This window comes from Fundulus heteroclitus, chromosome 2 (assembly GCF_011125445.2).
Source record: "Fundulus heteroclitus isolate FHET01 chromosome 2, MU-UCD_Fhet_4.1, whole genome shotgun sequence".
NCBI classification, from domain to species: domain Eukaryota; kingdom Metazoa; phylum Chordata; class Actinopteri; order Cyprinodontiformes; family Fundulidae; genus Fundulus; species Fundulus heteroclitus.
Window position 1 is genome coordinate 9,187,901 of NC_046362.1, and position 24,222 is coordinate 9,212,122.

General features: G+C 40.0%; 1 protein-coding gene across 3 annotated transcripts in view; it reads right to left on the minus strand.

Moving 5' to 3' along the window:
• Window positions 1-24,222, minus strand: part of peak1 (pseudopodium-enriched atypical kinase 1) — a 109,701-nt gene that overhangs the window by 27,948 nt on the left and 57,531 nt on the right. For 2 of the 3 annotated variants that reach the window (XM_036147298.1, XM_036147300.1), the window contains one exon: window positions 23,701-23,767. The exons of the other annotated variant lie outside the window; for it this stretch is intronic. The gene's annotated coding sequence lies outside the window, so the exon portion shown is untranslated. The remainder of the gene's footprint in view (window positions 1-23,700; window positions 23,768-24,222) is intronic. 3 annotated transcript variants of the gene reach the window in all.

A 24,222-nucleotide genomic window follows, 5' to 3' on the forward strand; every position in this document is an offset into this window, starting at 1 on the left:
AAAATCACACCAATAAAATAGAAAATAAGGGCAATCCAGAAAGAAAGAAGTAAGAATGAAACAGGTTGTAGGAGGCATCATAGGAGTGCAGTGGCACAATTCCTCCATAAGGTGGCAAACTCTCCCCTCACAAAGCTAACCCTAAAGTGCAGTGATCTGTGTCCCATCTGATCGGCCCATAAGTCTGAAGACAACAACAACAATGAACTATAGAAGATTTAGAGACTTGATTCCAGATTATATGTGACAAAAGACTTTGTCACTGAGTCAGAAATCCTTCTACATACAGCAGATTAACTAATTCAGTGGAGATTGTATTCCAGGCCCTGTGATAGACAGGCGACCTGTCCAGGGTACACTCCACCTCTCGCCCATTGACAGCTGGATTTAGGCACCCCTCACATATCCACAAGGGATAGACGTGTTAGAAAATGGATGGAATTCCAGGCATTAAAGGCAAAGTTTGAAAGTAAATCTGCTGAAGAAATAATACTTTTTGATCCATTGAAGTGTACAGAAAACTAAATTAAAACAAAAACTCTTGTGTCTTGGGAGTCTAGATTTAGAGAATACATTCACGGTCCTGCAGCATGACCTTAAAGCTGTTAACGTTTTTGGAACAAGTTGCCTTCATACACCATCTAGAATAGAAAACTGTGCTTTTTAAAGATTTTTGTGGTGAACTGAAAACAGGCCTATATAAAATCGCAGTCACTATTTGATTTACAGAAACAAATGAACTTTTCTATGACATTCCATCTTACTGAGCTGTAACTGCGCTGTGTGAGAAAATAAGAATACTCTACAGAAGCACCTGACCCATCACTGTTTCTTAGTCAGCCAGGTCAGTATTAAAGAGGTTTTAAATTACACAGAAATTACATTCACACTGCACGTCTTTCTGCAGGTACTCTGATTTTTTTTCTTTCTAACATCAGATTAAATTTGTTTGTGTTTGTGTGGTGGTTTACAATCTACTGGACTCAAGCAACCTGCAAGCGCAGAATATGACGTGTCATCAGACGCAAAATGCTGTGCCTATAGAAGTAAATGTAAGTTCTGCACATGGCAGCATGTGTCCATCACTTCTGACATTGTTGTGCGATCAAAGCCAACAAAATGCTGTCTGACTTTATAGTCTATAAATTTCAACAAATCACTCTAAACTGAAGCTAGCTTCTAATTCAACCCTGTGGAAGAGGGCAACTCCTCAGCTCTTAGCTTTGATGATTCAGTCCTTTTAAAAAAATTATTAAAGCAGCTTTCATGTTTTGTTTCCTGGTATCTACACCAGAGACGGGGTACATCCTGGACAGGTGGCCGGTCCCTCACAGGGCGACGCAGAGACGCACAGGACTAACAACTGTACACGCAGACTAACACCCGAGGACAATTCAAAGACACTAATTAGCCCATCTCCTTCCTGCTGCAGGACAACAGAGCTAACCACCGGGCAGTAACTCAGAAACCATCGTGCTGAAAGTCAAAATGTCAAACTTAGCTTGTGATGTGGAATAGCTACTGTTATTAAAATATGAATTGAAAATGTGAATTATTTTTTTTAGAAATACATACAGTCTGATCATAATTAAGAAAGATGAGAACCAACGGCAGACTTTTCTAGACTGTTTTCCAGCAGTGTGGTCATCAAATAAGCAGATTAAGTTAGAGGCTTTAAGGTATTTTATATGATTCTTTTCCACTTGTTACCAACAGTTTTTAGCACAGGCTTGATTATGAATAAATTGCCAACTAAAGCTAAAGGGATAGTTCAGTTTTTTTTGGAGGGGGATTCGGTTGAGAGGTTATGACCTGCCCTTTAAAACATTATTTTTCAGCAAATCATAATGAAACTATGACTCATTGTTAATCTAATGCCAACAGAGATGTGTGAATCAGTCTTGGAGTCATGTATGTCAGATCCTGTGTGGATAGAAGCTAACATGAGAACACCCCGCCCAGCGCCAGACACAATGCAGCAGGAACTCCCGAACAAAACATCGCTGACTGAATGGTGAAGGTGGGAGAGGATTTATCCTGCTGCAGCACACGGCTCGCATCCTCCCAGGAAACCCTGGCCATCTTTCCAACCATATCACTTAATGCTCGTCAGTGCTGTGGAGGGACATCCCGAAGTGTGAACACGTGGAAGTTTCTGAATGTTGGAAATGTCTGCTTTGCGAATCCATCTGGTTAACTCCGGTAAGCATTCAGGCCGTAGTTTTGAATTGCTCCTAAACCGCACTGTTCTGCATGCATCCTTCTGAGAGAGATTTCTAACACCTAGATGCAATTATGCAAAGCAATAAAAGAAGATCAGGTAGCGCACAAGGCTCCAGTCATGTTTACCATGAGCACAAAATCCTACAAAAGGGATATGGCAACCCTTGTTTTATCCACTTCAAATTCTGTTATTTCTCATCTGTCCACAGAGTTAATTCAACACTGCATCCCCAAGGAAGGCAGATCTGCCTCTAATTTCATTTCTTACTATGCTTAAGATAAATATCAGCGGCACATGGTAACTGAGAGGTGTGTGGATAATTGAATCTGGTGTGACGTGTAGGTGTTGGGTGCTTATTACAATTCCCTACACAGAGAGATAACGATGCAGTTGAAATTTATATAACATCAATCTAAGTAGAAACCTCTGTAAAAGACACGATACCTCTTTCTGTGTAGTTGATGTTTGCTTCAGCAGGACAGGATTTATCTCCTTGTTCGTGTGTTTGCATAATGGCCATCAGCCAAATTATGACCTATTTCTGGCCTATTATGCAACATAATTTATGCAAGGCACTAGAAATGTGATGGATTACTAAATAACTAATTGGTTTGAAAAACTGTTTAAATGAAAGGTTTAGTGTACCAACCCCGGCCTCTTTGTTAGCTACGACTGCTTTAGGCTTGAGTCAATCAGCCAATCATCGTGGTCACGACACCTTCCTGATGTCCAAACCAGGCATCAGAATGAGGAGAAAAAGGAAATTTAAGAGACTTTTAATGTGTCATGGTTGTTGTTGTAGGGTGGACTGGTCTGAGTATTTCAAATAGTGCTATCTACTGGGATTTCCATGCATAAACAGCTCTGGTTTACAGAAAACTGTCTGAAACAGAAAACATATTGGCTACAGCAGTGTGTGGATGAGAATGTGTTGTTTGTCAGAACTATGAGGAGAATGGTCAGATGGGTTCAAAGTGACAGAAAGACCACAGGACCTCAAAAAAACCATCCACTGCTGCAATAAAAACAGAGGCTTTAAAGCAGCTGAAGACCACACCAGGGGGTCACTCCTGTCAGCTAGGAGCAGGCCTACCCCAGGGTACCAAAGACAGACAATAACAGCTTTGAGAGATGCTGTTTGGTCTAATGAGTCTCAATTTCAGCTGCAAAACTCAGATAACAGGGTTAAAATTTGGGGTAAACGACATGAAAGCATGAGTCCATCCTGCCTTGTGTCAACGGCTCGGGCATTTGGTGGGGGTGTAGTGGTGTGGGGGATTTTTTCTTGGCTCTCTTGGGTACCTCCGTACCAGCTGGGGATGATTTAAATGCCACATTCTGCCTACGTATAGGTGCTGACCATGTCCACCCCTTTGTGACCACAGTGTAGACGTCTTCTGATGGTTACTTCCATCCCTTTATGACCAGTGTAAATGTCTGCTGATGGCTACTACCAGCAGGATAATGCACCACATTACGAGGCTCAATTCATGTCAAACTTGCTTCTTGAACAGGAAAATGAGTTCACTGTGGCCTCCACAGTCACCACATCTCAATCCAATAGAGCAACATCGGCATATGGAGGACTGACAGATTCCCATCTTATTGCTACAGTGGCATTAGCCATAAAATGTTCATATGGACCAAAATCTCAGGGGAATGTTTGGGACACCTTGCTGAATCTGGGTCACAAAGAACCAACACACCTTTAAAGGCAAGGAGGGTTCAACTTGGTGCTAGCAACTTGTACTTATTACCATCCCATAACAATAATAATAATAAAAAAATCTGAACAACAGACCTTGAAATTGACAAAGTTTAATGTATACTACATTCGTTGTCAATATGATGTTTACTGTGCAAGGTTGCAGGAGCCCATCTCCAGCAGGCACTAGGTGAGAGGCAGGGTATATCCCGGAGAGGTCCCCACTCAGTCAGAGACACCCAGGACAAACAAAAACGCCCCTACACTCACTCCTAAGGCCGATTTAGAGAGGCCCAATAAGCGTGTTATTTGATAGTGACAAGAAGCTGGAGTACCCGAAGAGAACTCACGCAACACGAGGAGAACATCCCATCACCATGCAGACAATCCCCAGGCCAGGATTTGAACCCAGGACCAGGAGATGATATTAACTGTATCCTGTCATAAATCGGGCTTTGCTTTCAGCTATTGATGCAAATGAGCTCTTCATATGACTGAACACATGAAAATAGCACAGACAACAAAATAAGTATCAATCACTGGCACGCTAGTATCTATATTTTAAATGAGATGCATTTGCAAACAGATAGGTTAGTCCACTCCTCCTAACCAAACTGCTAAAGAAGTCAGCATGATCTCCAGACTGCAGCGGTAGGATCTTTACATTGATGGCCAAAAGGATTGAGACCTTGGATCACGGAGAGCCGCGTGGGAATAGCCCAGTGCTGCTGTTTTGTTGTCTGACTTTCTCAGCCATTTCAGTGCTTTTGGCTGTATGTTTGGGTCAGTATCCTGCTGGAGGACCCATGACCTGTGACTGAAATTTCTAACAGTGGATAGTAAGTTTTGTTCCAGAATGCCTTAGTAGCCTTAGAGACTTCATTATACGCTACACTTGCCTGTGCAAAATTCAGCAAAGCAGCCTCAAAGCCTGTTCCACTGTAATTTTTCTGTCCTTTTCTTTTAAACCTTATTTATTCCATCTTCAAACATAGAGTTGATATGAGTGGCCAAAAAAGCTCCAGCTTTTGTAAATCTGGGATTATATATGTAAACATTCAAAGCATACTGCAACTGATCCCAAATCACTAATAGACGACTGAAATGACCACTAAATGAACCAACAAAGCTAACGACAAAAACTTATGAATAATCTCATATCATTCTGTTCCCCTCTTGCTCACATTCACCGATTAAAGAAGGAATTTGACAAACTAATTACAGACGATCTATGGGAAATAGCCTTTGAGAATATTAATGTCTGTTCACACAGTGCAAGACATTTCCTTATACAATTTAAAATTATGCACATGCTTCACTTCTCAAAAGAAGAATTATATAATTTATGTCCAGAAAAAAATCACCTCTGTGACAAAATGCAAAACTTCTGCTGCAAACCCATCTTCATAGTTTTGCTGTTTTCTGGACTGATATTTTTAAAGTTAATGTCTGAGGTCATGGGGACTGTAATCAAGCCAGACCCTCTCTTTTTTATTCTTGGGGTACAATACAACAATATTTAATTTCATACAGCCTGATAATAGCACTTTTTAAAAATACAGAATAAAAAAAAACCCAAAAACAAACTGTCACATCATGGAAGAGTACGGACGTGCAGACAACTAAGAGAATAACTAACACACTCCACTTGGAAAGAATAGGATACGCCCCAAGTGTTGGACTCCAACAATTTGATCAATCTTGGCCACTCCTTATGAAACGCCTTGCGAACACAGCTGCAGCTCAACAATCTGCCTCCTAGAGTGCAGACAGTATAGCTTTTGGACTGCTGACTGGGTCTTTGTGGGTGGTAGGGGTAGACAGTAGGGGGTTTGTTGGTCAACCTGTTATGTCCTTTTGTTTGTCGTTTCCTTTGTTGGTTCTGTTTTCACCGCTCCATTTGCCTCAACTGTCTATGATGAATGTCAGTATGTTTACTGTAAAGCCCCAATAAAAAACATGGTAAAAAGCTCCAGCTTCATCTCAGCAGTCCTCCTCAAGATAACCCGGTAACTTTGATTGTCCATATGACTTTTGGTCGATAGTGGTCTGGAATTGTGCTTTTTAAACTATCGACGGAGTGCGCCCTCCTAGGTATTCTTAGATGAAGCTCATCACGGTTTTAAATATGGGAGGCAGCGCCATCAGCAGGTGACATACCTAGACCTTAAAAGGTAAGCTTAAATGGTTTTAGATGGTTTCTATGGTTCTGCTACTACCATCAACAATATTCATCTGACCAGCCTGCCGTCACATTTCCTCTTGTTCTTGTCCTGGAAGGTTAGCTACAGTCTCATTACCATCATCTTTGTTGACACAATTAGCAGCTGTGGCCACAAGCTGCTTGGAGACGTTCTTGTAACTTTCATTGTAAACACGGACGTCTATAATCTTCGTTCTGAACTCTTCAGAGAGTTCTCAGCTTTGCTTTGTTCTGCTCTACGTTCAGCGCTGCTCAGCTACTTAAATGTGACCAATTAGTTTGGAACAAGACAAAAAAAGGGTTGCCAGCAGCTATGACTATAATGTCTAATGAATATTTAATCCATGTCTAAATCACATTATAGACTTTTGAATTTACACATTTGAGTAATTTGGAGTTAAAAGATGACAAAATAAAAAGTTAAAACCTTTTTATTTTTTACTTACTTTTTATTTAAAAAAATTGCAACTTACTTAAAAGTTAAAACCCTTAAGCATAAGGAATCCTCTTTTATGAAAATGTTAGTACAAATGTACCACAGCAAACGTTCTATGCCTGTGCAGTGTGCTGCACTCTGCTGTATCACATTTCCCAGGTAAATTATTGAACGTGTCTGTGGGTGTAGATCCACTACCTGCATCACAAATGCATATGAAGAAAATCAACAAATATTTAGGTAAAAAGCTGAAATGTTGATTTGTCTTTTGGAATATAATACTGAAATTACTCAATATGTTTTCACTGCAAAAAGGGATCTAAGAGTAAGTAAAATGTTCTTGAAATTAGTGTTATTGTCCTCGATTTGAGGCCAGTTTAAAGGATCTGCCTACGGAATATGATTTTTGCACTTAAAAGAGGAACAACTCATCTCCATCTTATTTCAAGTGCAGTATATCTAATTATCTTATTGTAGGGGTCAAAATACTCATTCCATTGGCAGATAATCATGTTTACCTGCTCAAATCAAGGACAAATACACTCATTTCAAGAATGTTTTACTTACTTTTAGTACACTTTTTGCGTTATCTTACAAAACACCTGACAAGATTAGGTATAAGCCACTAGGCTTCTTGTGAAGTTAAATATGGAAAAGTCTGTAGCAGTCATTCTTCCAAGTAATCCACCAACAGCCTAATTAGATCACGTGGGAAAACACTATACCTGTGTTTTTAGACCTTTTACTTTATAAGCAATGCATAGATCACTGTTAGTGTTTCAGATTTACTGTTGAAAAGCCCATAGAAATTGTTTTGTTGTAAATATCTTTTAATAATCTTGCCCTAAATGTTGACTGAACTCTATTTCAAGAGAAGGGAAGGTTGCACATGTGATTTGTGGATAGGCAAAGACAGTCCATGAACATGACGAGAACTGCCATTAAACCAGCACATGGGATTTCAGAGGGGAACAGTGGTATGTGTGTTTATCTGAAATGTCCACACAAATTATGAAAGTGCATTGGTGCCAAGTGTGGCTTTTCTCTACAAGATAATAAAAAAAAAACATGTAAACATGATGAACTCCACATTAACCTTCCCTAATAGGAAAAAATAATCCAACGACATTACAATAAAAAGGGTAGTTCAAGGGACCTTTTACTGTTTCAGTCTCAGTTTGTGACTGCCCTGAACTCTGCAGACTGAGCTGTTCATACAGGATTCGATGGAGGAAAACAATCTGTGACCATCTGCTCCTGATCTGATTGCAGCAAACAGAGTCGGGTTTTGCTGCAGAGAAGATAACACACAACACCTGCTGCTCTGTGCCGCCACCCGACCAAAACACAGGCTTCATGGGCCGGCCGTGTGAGCCCCAGATTTGTACTCCTCATGAAAGCGACTAGTGGGATAAAACTTTATTTACAGAAAGCTACAAGGATAACAAAAAGTGGCCTCCACATGAAGAAAGTGTTCAGGAAATCACCGTAATACGCAGCAAACTGGGAATGAACCCTTCCGGGGGTATTTTTTTATTTATTTTTTTATTTTTTTTTTCCCCAGGGTGTTTTTTAACACAGGTATTTAAAACTCGATCAAAATGATTTTCTTTTAGTGTTTTAGAACGTGCATATTTTCAGGTTAATCAGTTTCTAAGATCTTCTAATCAGAAATCAAATGCATTTTGTTTCCCTACAGAGGAAACCCATTTTTCAGCCGCTGGCCACCCGGCCGGACGAGCGGCCACATTTGTCTCGCCACAAAGCGCAGCGAGCAGCATTCTGACAAAGGATGAAAAGCTCTACAGCTGCAACAATAGAGCGGCTTCTACCAAAGGGTTGTTTGAGAGGGAAGCCACTTTCTGACCTACCATCACAAACATAAACATGCAAAGTTTGTTAAAGTCTACTGGAAGTTTCACTGCAAACACTCCAGGTCTGTCTGGCATGACACGAAGAAGGATTCATGAACAAAACGCATCTCATGCCAACAGGAACAGCCTGTTTCTCTTTCAAAGACCCAGGAATTCTTATAAGTGTAGAGCTTCGTTAACTTTTTAAAATAACAAGAGATGTTCAGTAAAAATCGGCCATCACTGTGTCTATTGGCAAGATAATGATCTAAAACATTTGATGGTGCAGTGTCTCTGTATATACTGAAAATATTTGCTATACTCAGATTTGTTTTAACTGAGATGTCTTAAATAACAATATTTCATGTTTAGAGCATCTTTACCCATTGTCTACATCCATACGGATGCGCGTGTTGTTCACCAGGAGAGGGAACAGAACAGCCACAGCAAATGTTAACTGTCCAGCAAGATTTTATGAGTGTCAGAGATGGTACATTATTGGACTTAGGACTTTTAGGAAGATGCGCAGCTCTGGATGAAGGAATAGTGAAAGAGAAACAAAGAAAACAACAACATTCTGGACAAGAGCAGGGTTCCCACTACAGGTAATTGAGCGTGATGCACCGCCACGGCAAAATAAAAGCCGCCACACCTTCAGAATTAAGTTTATTTTTTAAATAAATGTAAAAATAATGTAAGGTATATGAGATATATCTACCCTATATTATGTATAGCCTACATTTATGCACTTATACAAACCATAATCAGAGTTAGAAATTAATTTAAATATAATGAAAAGTTAAAATGTACTTCATTTTGAAAACCAACCCGGCCTGCTTTTTCTTGTCTGGCTGCTAAGCTGCTAGTGGCTTCTCAGGAGGTAAGGAAAGCGAGGGACCACAGTCCACTGTTGCCCATTTAGCATCTTTGTTGCATATTTAGAGACTTTTCAGACACCTCTAGTAATTTTCTTTCAAAAAACGACTAGCAACGACGACTTTTAGCGACTTTATTTTGTTTTAATGGCAACTTTACAGAGCTGCTATGAGGGTTTCTACTTCCCTCAGCACTGTCTCACAGGCACACCACAGCTGCTGCTGCCTCGTCATGTTAATACAGTTTTTAAAATTGTCTTTTTTTGTTGCTGAAACTGTTTGCAGTAAAATAATTGCCTGAATTTGATTCACACACAGCTTCAATCACTTATTCATCTCGTTCACTTTGTGTGCCTCTGATATGTCTGTCTTTTTGGTACAGTTTGTTTTATGTAGTGTGGATTCAGGCAATGTACTAAAATTCATGAATCATTTTGTAAAGGTAATTTTTAGTTGCAAACACAATTAATCACCAATTGTTTAATAACTTTTTGGTCCTAGCAAGAGCTCTCCCACAGACTGGGTCCTAAATGTATGAACTATGCAAATAAAAAATAAAAAAATCCTAGAGGAAAGCCTGAGGAGGCATGCCAGCTCATCAACTTCAAATTAGCTTAGGGTTTGTAAAAGCCAGGTTGCCTGATTATCTCCCAAAGGGACGAGGAAACACTTTAAAACCTTAGGATCTGCTGTACACCTGATACTGAGAGTCTCATGGAGATGTCAAGGCACCACACAGTCCACGCTCCAATATTTCCAACACATCCCGATGTTCTTTAGGTCGTATCTCCCAGCCTTCTTTACAACCATCTAGAATTTTATAAGAGACCAAGAGTATATAATGTGTATTGTTAATTCTGATAGCTACTTAAAAAAAAGCATTATAGAGATGACTGAGTTACGCTTTGAATAATTCTACAAAACAAAGTTTTCAAAAGCACTATTTTGCACCCAAGAGCACGTTTTCATCTCATCCATTTCGCCTTTTTTACACCTGAGGCCTTTCTCATCATCCCCCCACCACCATGAGTTATAGCTCAGTGAACTGACATGCAGGAGGAATGAGCATCTTGAAGGAAATAAAGCGTCAGGGAGCTGTCTGAGAATGATTTCAAGATGTCACAAGGAGTTTAGCAACCCCTATGTTTTAGCCATAGCGATGCACGCCCCAAAGCTCGTCTCTGCACCAGTTTCCAGCGGGTCAAATTGATTCTGACTCTGGACGAAGTGCCATCTGACTGGCTTGGGGGGAAAAGATGAGTGAGAGTGGGTTTGCAGCACTAAATTGGAGGGCACATTCTATCCGGCACAGTCTGAATGATGTATGCGGACACAGCAGGTTGGTGGGTCCACTGATCACCACAGAGAATAATACCTCTAATGACACTATTTCCCGTACAGACACCCAACATGCACACATTACAATAAATAAAAAACACATACTGTGGACAGCAACTTCTCTGTATCCCTAATAGGTTACTTCCTTGGTCCCAATGTGCCTTTATCCCCATAGTTCCCATTTGTGATGTGGTTCCTGTATTCAGTTCCAGAGGGTGGTTAAAGACGTCATTTCAGGTGTGGTGTACCAAGCGACATTCCTCAGGAACAACTGATTAAATCACAATGTTGCAATGCATAAAAGGAAATATAGTTTTGTTTCAGCATACTGTCACATGGTCAATTAAGTCTAAACTCTTATGATGCAATAATGCTGGTCTTTCTAATATTGATTAACTCAGACACCTCTTACACAGGGAAGAAAGCACTGTGTATGATCCTGCGGACACCTACAGACCATAGTGGTAATTATCTGTGAATCAGGGACAGCACTTTGCCATTTGAAGCTGTTTCAATGATAACAGTCATATAACAGATATTGACGCAGTTCGGTAATCCATCACTAAAGCACAAGAGAACTTGTCTGCATCATACCTTTACTCTGATATCCTCAAATAAAATCCTGTTGCCTTAGGAAGTCACCTCGTTAGTAAATGGAGTGCAACCAAATGTAATTTAACCCCTGTGTAAAATCCAGCTGTTGGCCATTAGAGGTTTGTTGGAGAACATTACCGAACAAACAGCATCATGAAGACCAGGGAACACAACAGAGAGGTTGGGGAGGAAGTTGTGGAGAAGTTTAAAGCAGATTTAGGTTTTAAAACTTTCCTCTGAGCTGTTTAATTCTTGGTCCAGAAATAGAAAACGCATGGCACGACTACAGAGCGACAACTTAACAGACAGGTCGGGCATGGACAGCTTTGATCAGCGAAGCAGCAAAGAGGTCTGTGGTGACTCTGGAGGAGCTGCAGAAAACCACAGCTCAGGTGGAAGAATTTGTTGATTAGACAACTATTAACTGTGTACTGCACAAACCTGGCCTTTATGGAAGAGAGAAGAATGCCAATGTTAAAGGAAAGAAAAAAACATAACTCCTTTTGCTGGTTGTCTCAAAGTATGTGGAGGACGAAGCAAACATGTTGGTGGAAAACTAAAGCCACGCATTATCCTGAACACTATCTGTAAAGGCAAACCTGGTGGTGGCAGGATCATGCTGTAGACACATAAAATCCCAATAAAGTACATTGAAGTTGGTGAAAGTAACGTGACAAAATGTGGAAATGTCCATATTCTATAAAAACACTTTTGCACAACACTTGACAGCTCCAGCAGGAAGAGAGTCAAAGAAACACGACGAGAGAAAGCAGCAGTGAATAAACAGCAATGAAGAAAATCAGATTATGAAACTGACGAAGCAAAACATCAGACCCCTGTTAAAATTTCCCATCAGGTCTTGAGACAATCAGCCCTCCACAGAGAAGCAATGTATTCCTCCTCAGAAATGTTAGAGTGCTCAGCAGTGAAGCTTATTTGCAACAAACAAGTTTACTGAGGGAGAGATGGAGCTGCCTGCACCTGCTATGCAACCAGAGAATAAGTGTAGCTGAACCATGAGCAGAGGGGTTATGACATTTTCTATTGGTGTCTGGAAGGGCGCTTTAATGATAAAGATGGCCTCTGCATCACTATTATCCATCCTATTGGTAATATGCAGGTCTATTCTTATCCAATCTAATCTAATGCACTGTGCTTTACTGACTAAAAATATCAACAATAATTCTCCAATCTCAAAAAGGTAGACACATTATACATGACAGCTTTAAAAACTTCACGTCAAGTATGAGAAATACTGAAAAATAGGACACTGAACATTTTATGATTAAAGCACAAACGATCTTTATGGTCTTGGGTAACCTGACATGACAAAAGAAACAAACATCGGAAAGTGGCCACAAATCAATAATCGTTGCATCTCTAAATCTCTTTGCAACAGAGGTAAATGAGAACGTATGAACCCAGAGGTGGGTGGCCAGCAAGCTTTTATTTGCAGAACTGAAGCCCGCTTCATGGCTGAGTTGTTTCACACAATATAGAGTTCCAACCCAATTTCAGTTCAGCCATTTCACCGAGGGACCCCGCCAAAGTGACTCCAGTGTATGTGACTGCAGCCTGAAGGAGCTCTCCCACTAGCACCACCCTCATTAGCTGCTCAATTAAACACATTATGAGCTGTAATCACTTTACAGCTAAAAGAAGATCTAGGCAAGCATTAATTACTGAAACAGAGGCTTTCTGGACACAAACCTCTCAGTTAAAATTAATACAAAATCTTCTCTGGTGAACGGCTGGTACAGATTACGCCTTTATTTAACTGGATAAAATACCTACTGAGATCAAGACCTCTTGCATAAGGGTGAAGTGGCCAGAAAAGGCAGTGACAGACATCATAGTGGTGGACACACAGGCAGCAACAATATTGACAGGAACACAAGAATGTAAGAGAATCAGAGCAAAATGTGAAACCAAATTATCATTCTGAAAACGGAGCCTTTAAAGGAAACAGTTTTCTGAATTGTTGGTTTTTCATAAGCGAATACAAATCATTTTAAACTTGCTCTTAATTTTAATATGGAAACAGCAATGACTGCTTCAAAAGATACCTTTATACACAAACACTGATAAAATGAACCAGTTAATTATTTACAGACCATATAAAGACTAAATTACAAGTAGATCTTCAGCTACTGTAAGCTGTTTGTAATTAAGGTCCATTCCCCTAAGAGAATAATGTGATCTGAGAGCAGTAATTTCCTCACAATGATAAAGCAGTAAGCCATAAAGCTTAACTTAATGAGTCTAGAGCAGGAAGCAAGAAGGAGAAGAACTAATGTGGAAGAAAACAACTCGACTGACATGGCATGTGATCTAGAGATAATCCAAAGAATCACTTTTATGACCCAAGCAAGTGGCAGAGGCACTTAAGACCTTAAACTGGTTTTTGCCTCAAATCCAAAAATGTGTTCCTGATAATCAGTTACCTCTGACACCTCCAGAAGTTATTCTCCAGCTCAGCCACCGCACAGTCTACCTTGGAGAAGAAAAAAAAAACACCCGCACAGCTTCCTGTAAACTTGTCAGGGCCATTAATTGGTCCAAATGAGTTTTTAAGAGAAGGCTGTTGGCATTTTAATTTGATTTTAAACCAACATACATTTTATTTTATTTCACAATGTTATCACGTTAACAGCGTATGTCACAGGGATCGTATGTGAAAAGGATATTTAGTTTTGGATTATTTATTTCCTTTATAAATAACTCAATCAGTTGAGGTGGAGGGCATCTGCAACCATCGATTTTCTCTTGGATTCAGTTCTGGACTCTGACAGGGACATTCTGCCTTTATCTAAACTATGTAAGGGTGGCTCTGCAGGTATGTTTAGGGATGTTGTCCTCCAGGAGGGTGAACCTCTGATGTAGTCTCAAATTACGCCTCTTAACAGATTTTCTTCCAGGGTTAACTCTGTTTTTTTCTCCATACATCTTCCCATCAGCCCTGACTAGCTTCCCCTGCCCACTTCAACAACAGCACACCCACAGCATGACGCTGCCACCACCACGTAGCATTTGGAAGAAGGCCAAAAAAGTTTTAATTTTGATTTCATCTGACCAGGTCACCTTCTGACATATTTTCCCATGAGTCCGTAGTTAGCCTGCGGAAAACTGTAGACTGAACTTTATACGGCTTTCTTTCAACAATGTCCAGATTTGTAGAGTGCAAGAATAAAAGCTGTGGTGTCAATAGTGTCCCACCTGAGCTGTGCATCTCTGAGGCTCCTCTAAAGGTCCAATGGGACTCTTGAGTGCTTCTCTGGTTGTTGCTCTCCTCTCCTTTTAGTACAGCCGGATGGCCACGTCCCCATAGCAGCCCAACTTATCCTGCCTTTGACTTTGTCACAACTTTACCCCTAGCGTGTTCACTAGTTTACATGATGCTGATAATTTTTTTCATTGATGTTCTGTAACAAATGTATTACTACCAAGTAATACAGTACTACCAAATTATACAAATGAGCACTGTGATTAGTAATAAACAGGGGTGTAATGGCACATGCATTCGTGCCAAAAGTATCTGGTACAGCCCCGTTGGTTCAGTACACACATGCACCGAATGGCTAGAGGGTTGTTTAAGACCTAAACACATGCAGAATGTTCTAAGTGTGCAACTAGGGGCTCAATGCAACATTTAGCGTTACAAAGGAAAACCAAAACAGAGAGGGATCCCAGCTGTCAATAAAATCTGCTATTTGGGAACATTAAGGTTTTTGGTGCAGCTACAGTAGAGAGAGAAAGGTAGACCGAAGCAAAACTTGATGTTAGCACACACATCTTTCAACAGTAATAAGGCACCAAGCTCGCTCTGCACTAAACTGAATTACTCACTTGAACGGTCAAGCTGGATGTAAACGTCACTGGTGCTGCAGATAAATAAGCTGATGTCTGAATCCGGCTACCTGCAGCATCCAAACAGCCTGAACGCTTGTGTCTTAGGAGATGATAGTCAGAGGAATCCTCGCTGATGAGAGGATTTTCCCAACAGCTGCCTACGCTACGTTCGGGTACAGCTGGTAAACTAGGTTCTCAAGATATCAAAACAACGGCAAAGTGACTGAAATAGATTTTATTCTCAAAATTTTAAAACGCCAACGTAGACCATTTTCAGGTGCTTCTATTGTTGTGTAATCCATCTATCCAGACATGAGATATGCCTGCTTATACTTTATTCACTGAATAAATCCAACCAAATCTTGTCAGCGCTACAAGTTACACTTTTTTTTTTTTTTTTTTTTACATCAAAGAACATAATAAAATCTAATTCTTTTCAGAAATTGTAAAAGATTCTTTGTTAATTGCTGGCCAAAGTAAAAACAATCAAAAACAAACAATATTTTTCTTGATTGAATCATACAGAAAACAGAAATTTTCGTTTATGCTGCACCTCTACCAAGTAAATCCCTTTTTATCAGTAGGTTGCACTAATAAAATGAATGACACACTTTTCCTATTTTTATTTGTTAAATATTTTTGTAAATTCTGTATAATTTTCTCCACTTCACAGTCACGCAGTAATTTGTCCCGTTTTATTTCAGGAGCTCTCAGTAAAATGTAATGAAGTCTGACACAAAAAATGTAGAGAAAAGAAAATCTAAGTGTATAAATCCTTTGAAAAGGTACAATGATTCATTGAGTTCCTGCCAGGATTCCTACCAAAAACAGATAAAGAATCATGAAGGGCATAAGCCCTCTTAAAACGTGTGTGCCGTTGACAGACAGTAATGAGTACCGTAACAACTAAATCACCTCATTATAGGCTCAACTCAGCGCTGATTCGGTGACAGATTTACCTTAGACACAACTAATACTAGCTGTTCAATGTCTGCTACTGTCAAAACAAAGTCTTAGCTGCAGCAGAGGGGCTCAGTTATCACATGTTGGCAGTTTAAAACGTCTTTATCTGAAGAACTACTGTAGTTGGTTTTCTATGTACTGGAGTTGAGCAGGAGGTTTTAAGAGCTCCCTGTAAAATGGAGAAAGATGATAATGTTCCCCAGAAAGCACCAGGCTTATCCGCTCTGGTAAAACACACAATGCACCACGCTATGGAGCTTCTGTATGTCTTGGAAACGAGGCAGGTTAAAGGGAGAACTAATGCAATGCTAAGCCTTGTCTGAGGTCATTTTCAACTAGTTTGAGTTAAAGAAGTACCTTGGTCTAATGGGATAAAAGTGAGCATTTTCAGGTATTCATGAGCCACAAACTATGAGAGAGACAGACTAGAACCTACGATGAAATGACAAAAAAAAGGAGAGCAAGTAGAGGAAAAGAAGGGGGCGAGAATGAGAAAGCAACCACATTCCTCTGTGGTATTTGGTATCGTGCAAGCTCTGGGAGAGTGCTTGCAGTCTGGCCTGGGAAAGAGCCAGTGCAGGTCTCTTGGGAGAGCAACCCGCTAGCCTCCAGAAAAACACCAGCAGAGGGGCAAAGCAGACAAAGCCAGATGCGTAGGAGTCACAGTACACACAAAGAACACACAGGCCGAACAAACGGGACACACATACTCACTCACTCACTCACTCACTCACCAGCCAACAGAAAAGCAACCGAGACTCATTAGACGATGTTTGCTGTGGAAGGAAGACGACGTGTTTGCGGAAAGTTCACGTGGCAGCAGGAAGTTGCTTGTATACAAATATATATTATTGATGAGGCTGATAGATCAGATGCTTTTCAGCACGGCATAGCATTAATTTTATATAGGGTGACTGTGTTGTCAGCTTGATACCAGCTTCCTCCTGTCACATGTCAATGTGCCCCTTGGGCAAGGCACTGCACCCCAAGTTGCCTACCGATCTGCTTACCAGAGTATGAATGTGTGCGCATTAGGGACTGTGGCTCTAGAGTAAACCACTCTGAGTGATCAGTAGGACTAGAAACGCCCTATCTGATTCAGTCTATTTATCATTTATGGAACAGTGATTAAAGTAAAACACATAAAGGAGGCTTTGCATTAAAGAAATATGACAATAATTCAATGTTTTAGGTGACACAATTACAGCGAAATAGACTTTTGAATTGGTCCTTTAGAGTAAATACAGATTAGTTAAATCTCTGATGTAACGTAAAGATGTTGCCTCTATGAGACAAAATAAGTGGATATTATTTTCGTCTGGTAGCTTTTTATTGAGTGTTTTTAGATCATTTTATTTTATATGGGCAGCTATTGGTTCAGGCAATCAATCATTTGAGTCATAAGCTCAGTACAGCAGAACCAAAAGTCTCCTTAGTATTATAATAAAGTCTCTGATTACGATAAATCTGAAGTAGAACAATATTTTCTAGGCGTTGCACATAAATCAGAAGGGTGAAATGTACAGTGCAATATTTACGAGAAGAGAGGCTACATTTAAGGAAAAAATATTAACCTTGAACTCGTCTAAGTCACGTTAAACCTCGGTTTCCAGAACTTGATATGGGACCATTTTCACCACTTTGTGGTATAAGGACTAACACTGATCAGCTTTACTTCAAAGTCTACAACTCCCAGACCTGTCATTTAAGGAATGAAGCATATTGGTCTAAATGCACAGACTTTAAAGGACAGTTGTGAACTTTGGTGAATTTATTTTTAACCGAAAGAATTGAAAGACAATAGCAGTTTTAGTTACAACTGGTTTAGGATCCACAGGATCAGAAGATCAAAAACACAAACACTGATGAGTAAAATGTTAAAACCCAGTAAGCTAATTTAACATAGATTCAACTTTTGGAAATCATTGCTTTTTTATTATTACATTTTTGTACCTTAGAAAATCTAACAGCGGTGCAAAAGTCCACGTATTTAATTTTTCTGCCTTCTTGATCTTTGATTTCTCTGTCCATGGATCAGAGGTAAGGATGAAGCAGACATGGTAGGCAAGTTTTAATTGGGTTGATGTATTGAACTCTTCGTGGTATTAAATGAGAGAGTCATTTAAGTATTTCCCCAAATCATTATGCTAACCTGGCGGGCGACACTGAGAGGGAGCTCTTTGCTTCTCACTCACCTGATCCCGATGGATAAATGGTTTAAACCTGATAGTCAAGTGTAGAAGACTAACTTTTTTACTCCAGTTTATGTCCAGTGATTTATTTAAAAGTCATCTGTTTATTTTTTTCCCTTTATTTTAATTTCATAAATACAGTTGTATACCTCGTATATTGTATACCTCTGATCATTTACTATTGTTATTCAGTATGTGGACAAAACATGTCAACGGTGTAGTTAGAATTAAAGCCTCTCTTTTCCTCCGTCTTTCCCCCCACTCATATCATGCGCACACAGCTTCTCATATCCACTTACACTCTCCACACTGGTGTAAAACTGACCCAGATTAGCCCGAGGCTGCAGGGTGGCGACGGCGCAGGGCTCATGAAGGCTTTCTCACCACCGACTCTCTACCCTTCCTCCACCCCGTGGAAGAAGAGACTTGCTGGCCACCAGGAAAAAGGAAGGGAAGCCGAGCAGAGCTGGATGTGGAGTGCCAGTGGGGATGCAGCGAACGGCAATCAGATGGGATCACAGAGAATTCCTACGGCTTCGAGGCTGTAAAATCCCACTGACACACTTGCTATAAATGCTTACAAGCCTGCTTTCACAAACACCGGCTTCCAGGCACTTCAGGCAGCAAGAATGCTGTGTGATCCATTCAGTGCTCTAAAATCTGTTAGACTTTCTGTGAAGTAAGCTCCTTGCAGTCACTGCAAGTCTTGCAGCCATGAGCTTTTTCTACAAATCTATTCCTCTTTTAGAAATGTTTACATCGTTTCTCTGTCCGTGCTCGGCATCACCTCTTAGATGTTAACAATCCCAGTCAACTCAGAATCAATAAAAGACTGACGTGGCAATAGTACAAGGGGAAATTTATTCCTTTTATCTGCACTTTAAATTATATTTAAAAGTACTAATGAATACAAGTTGCATCACAATAAACTAAGATATGAGATAAAAGTTATTTTAATAATTGAGTAATTTCATTCCAAAACTACAATTCAATCCTGTGAATTTCAACTGTTAAGGCTTCCAGCCAATGAAAACTAAAAATGTGGTTTTAGGGACCAGAAAACCAATAATTAAAATACTTTTGATATAGTTATGCTTTAGCTATGTTTTGGCATGCATGGAAATGAGGGACACTTCTGATTTGTCATTTGTCCATCAGACAGTCTATGACCTCCCACCAATGAAAGAAGCTAAAGAAGCTGGACGTTCACAGAGTCTTGTTTGCAGACATATTGATGGTACGCTGGGAGGAAGGAAAAAGTGTGGCAGAAAGAGGCTGATTCACAGCAGGGATAACCCCAGCGTTGAGAGGACTGTGATGCAAAGTTTATTCAAGAGTTTGGAAAAGCTTCCCAAGGCGTGGGCTACAGACTGACATATCCAGGACGTGGGACCCAACTGTTGCATGAATTGTTTTGAGCCACATGACCCAGAGATGTCAGAAGCATCTTACCTGCGCTAAGGGGAAAAAGCACGGGACCTATTCTGAGGTCATAGGTCGTCTGTTCAGATAGATGAAAGTAGATGTTGGCATTTGATTTGTAAATCACGGTCCAGAGTCTGATGGAAGAGCAAAGAGGAGCAGAATCCAGTGTCTGCAGTCAGTGATGATCAGCTTTATGGAGATATTGATTTAATTTTCCAGCTGGAGTTGGAACGTGACCACACTTCTAAAAGTACCAACATCTGCTGTAATGACCTTGGTACCAAAATGCTGGATTAGCAAGCAGACCGGCCTAAACTGAATCCCATAGGTTCTCTGTGAGGTTAAGGTGAAGAGGAAGACGAGGGATACCAGACAACAATGTAGATGAGTGAACCTCTAAGCAGGTCTTTACTTGAACAGGTTATTTTTAGGTAACTACCAACATCAAACTTTAACACAGATACACAACCCTGTCCTTCACAATGTTCTTAACTTTATAGCTTAAATATCTCTAATCTGCATCTAATACAGATTCAGATACAGATTAATTTGGTCAGTGGTGGGTGCTACTGTATTTTTCGGAATATAAGTCACACTTTTCCTCATAGTTTGACCGATCCTGCAACTTACAGTCAGGTGCGACTTATATATCAATTTAAATAGCTGCAAGAGGGCGCTCTAGGCCTGTGAAAACTATACACTGCTCTTGCACCACTTAAAAATGTATTAAAATGTTAATTTATAAACAACAAAGACTGAACACATGTACGTATGTTGTTTCGCTCTTTCAGGATGCATTCACACAGCAAAGCATTGCGTGGTGCAGCTCGAAGGAAACAGACAGCTGACAGTGACGCTAATAGCAGCTAGCGCTAGCTTATGGGTTTGTCGTCAGGGCGTTTTACAGCTTTGCTGATGCACGTCAGTTTCAATATCCGTGTCTTACTGTTAGCTTAGCATGTAGCACCGTTACGCTTGCGGTCTGATTTCAGCGTAATTAGACCGAAATGCTCTGACGAGAACTTTCCCGGTTGGAGTTGGTGGCTTGTTGTTCTAATTTACCTCATTCAATCTCTAAATAAATGCGACTTCCGGAGTGACTTATAGTCTGAAAAATGTGATAATTTCCACCCCTACGTTATATACCTATAAGAAATTAAACCAAGATGAAAGCCATTTTTTCCCACCTCTATATTCAACTATTTGCTGTTCTGGCTTCTTATTGACAACTAGTCAATAAGAAAATAATTTCTTCATTGTCCCGCAGTGGGGAAATTCAGGTGTGACAGTGGCTAACACACAGACAGTTAAGCTTACACACATTAGCAATGAAAAAGAAGGGAAAAAAAGCGTAAACTAGTCTAATCTAAAATTAGCTCTAAAGAAACACAAAGAGTAGAAGATAAAAAGGTAAATAATAGAGTAAATAAAATATTGTGCAGTGGGAAAAAAGCCTATTTACATAACACATGATCTGGTGAATATGCACAACCATGTATGAGTGGAATATTTAGGAAGCTACTGGAAACATGGACTGGAAATGAAGCTGGAGAAGCTTGTCCTACTTTCTTCAGAGAACAAATGCCTCTTTCAGCTTCTGCTCTCAACTCTGGGAGAAAATAGAACAAGGGAACAGATTCGATAACAGTACCCAATTACCGCCACCAAAAAGAAACTGTTTCTGTGAGTGAAGAATGTCTCTCTGCCTTCTCGTTCTGATTTTGGACAGCATCAGGCTGACAGTGAGGGTGGGAGGGGCCTTTTTTCCACTGATGATTTAAGTAGGACTTTGTTTGAAGGCCTGCTAAGTGTTCTCCAGAGAGCCGTCGTTCTGATCCAAAAGTCTGGCTCCAGTTTGGAACATGTTCACAGCAGCCTTCATGCACTCATTTCCAATTCCCAAAAATTGTCACACAGATCCTGTTTCATATGATGGACTATGTTGAAAAACAACTCACAGCAGTTGAGGCATATCAAATGAAAAACTGTAACAAATAAATATAAATATAACGTCGCAGTTACCTAATCAGATCTCAGGTGTGTGATAAATTAAGCAGGAGTTTAGTATATGTATCAAAAGGAAATGAAAAAAGCAATAAGTAACCCTAAAACACAGTTACCCAGTGTTTCCCCTACCATTCAACAAGCCTTTCCTTTCAGCTCAGAGTCACCTGGGTTCGCACGCAGGTAACCTCACACTCCCGCCAGGTGAGAGAGCGCAGAGTCACGACATAATCATTATCTGCCTTGGTGATTATTTATGTGTTTTGTAAACGAGCCCAGTTGCTGAGGATGGCTGCGCTAAAAACTCCCTCGGAGTCGGGAGAGCCGAGCGTCTCCTGGCCGTGAAGACGTCGGTGGAGTCTGTTCTGATAGGGGAGCATGGGGCGGTCATAAAAGAGAAACGCTTAAATGACCAACTAGTTATCCCCGACAGAATTAATATGGCTTGGATCAGTACCACAGGACCCAACGGGATAAATGCGTTTATTTCACATATTGTCCCGATTACTTTAATATACCAAGAAAGTTTGCCTAATACAAATATGAAGATGATCATGTATGTTTAAACTTGATTATTATAAACATTAAGGCTTAATATAGAACATTCTCTACAAGTAAATGGCTCTATGTTCATTTTCAGATTTGCTTTGATTGTCGTAAATCACCAAAGGTCTATCTGTTGAAAACAAATATCCACCTTCTTGAGTCCATCTATGAAATAAGACGGCTGCTTTGTTCCTGTAAAATGCAGTTTTGTAGCTATATAGACCTCAGGAATGGATCAGAAACCGAACCCAAATATAATAAAAATTAAAATGGGAATTAGAAGTTATGCTCAAAAGTATTATAAACTCAGGCAGATCTAGATTTTCATTTTCATTAATCTCTTTAAAATGAAAATCTTTTAAAGAGATTTTCATTCATACATGAAGTAGGAATGAAGAAAGGCAGGTAGCCTTCAAAATATAATCATGTATAAAAATAAATGATAGAGAAGGAAACATAAAAAGAGACCAAAAGATGGATAAACAAAAGAAGAGTTAAGAGAGACAGAAGCCGGCTGCTCGTATAAAGTTGTATTCTGTGATTTAAATGGAAAGCTAAATGAATGAAAAATCTTTTCAACCGCCCAAAAAAGACACAGCACTAAATTAATTATCAAATCAGCACACAATTAATCAGATTAATCAGATTTATTAGATAATAAAACAAAATCGAGAACTAACAGTTTTTTAACATGTACAGTGCATTTAAAATGTGCAATAAATGTTCTTCAAATACACTTGTAACTTAAAGTTATATATATATATATATATATATATATATATATATATATATATATATATATATATATATATATATATATATATATATATATATAATACTTATATATAAGTATATATAATCAATAACTTATTCGATTACTAAAACAATCAATAACTGCAGCCCTAACGCGCGCCTTCGTACGACTGATAGGCTACTGGGGGTTAAGTGACTTGGAAGCTGGAATTGAACCCAAAACTTTCCCATTCCCTTTGAGCCACAGTCGCCCTGTAACGTTGTGTTTACTCACTGAGATACTGTGGGTTTTTAACCCTAGGTTATAATAGCTTACAGCCTGTGCTGGACTGAAATATTGGCACTTGGACTCCTACACCATTCCTTAACCAGAATGTCCGGTAATTCTAACCCTAAATTTGGTCTCCACAGCGGACAAGCAGTCTTTGTTGCAGTTCGTCTTCATGTGCGGGCGAAACAAGTTGCAAGAAACTTTTTCTTTCACCTATTTAAACTCAAAATGACTTTGTTTTGACTGTTTTGACTTCAAGGACAAGACGGAGAAGTTAAGACAACACGAAAAAAAAAAAAACGTCCGTGTGGCAAAACGACGGCACGCAACAAGGCTTCTACGGCTGATACGCTGAGAACGCATGCCTCGTTTCCAGAAGTGACCACCAAGAAAATGACATGACAAAACGCAGACGGACAGAGAGACCTGGACACACGTGCACGGGCACAGAAAACAGACGCTAACTCACGTCGCAATGAATCCGGCCGCCGTGGGGTTGCAGAGGATGGAGCAGAGAGAGCGCTTACCGCTGGAGCCTAGAGAAGACGGAGAGACACGAGGCAGAGTTAGTCGGCAAAAAGACATGAAAAATGTGGGGGACAAGAGGGAAGATACAGGAGAGAGAGAGGCTCCTCACGGGAAACAGATCACAGCTTATTGCCAGAGCCAGTCACAGTGCAGCCATGACATTACACAACAGCCCTCAGATACATTTTTACACAAATGTGCAAAAGTTAACACAAAGCTGCTTCCTATAACATGAGCGGTCATATTCAGAACAACCTACTTCGCTGCACCTGATGTGCATTAAACCCAGTTTGAATGCTGATGGATAAATCGTTTCCCCTGCATAAATACGGGCAACGTGTGCCCTCCTCCGAAGGGAGTTCTCTTTGGGGTTTTTGTTCTTTATCGTTTTACATTACATTCCAGTTGTGTGTGAAAACGACACGTGGGAGAAGAAGTTCTGCACCGCTGCCTGATCACACAG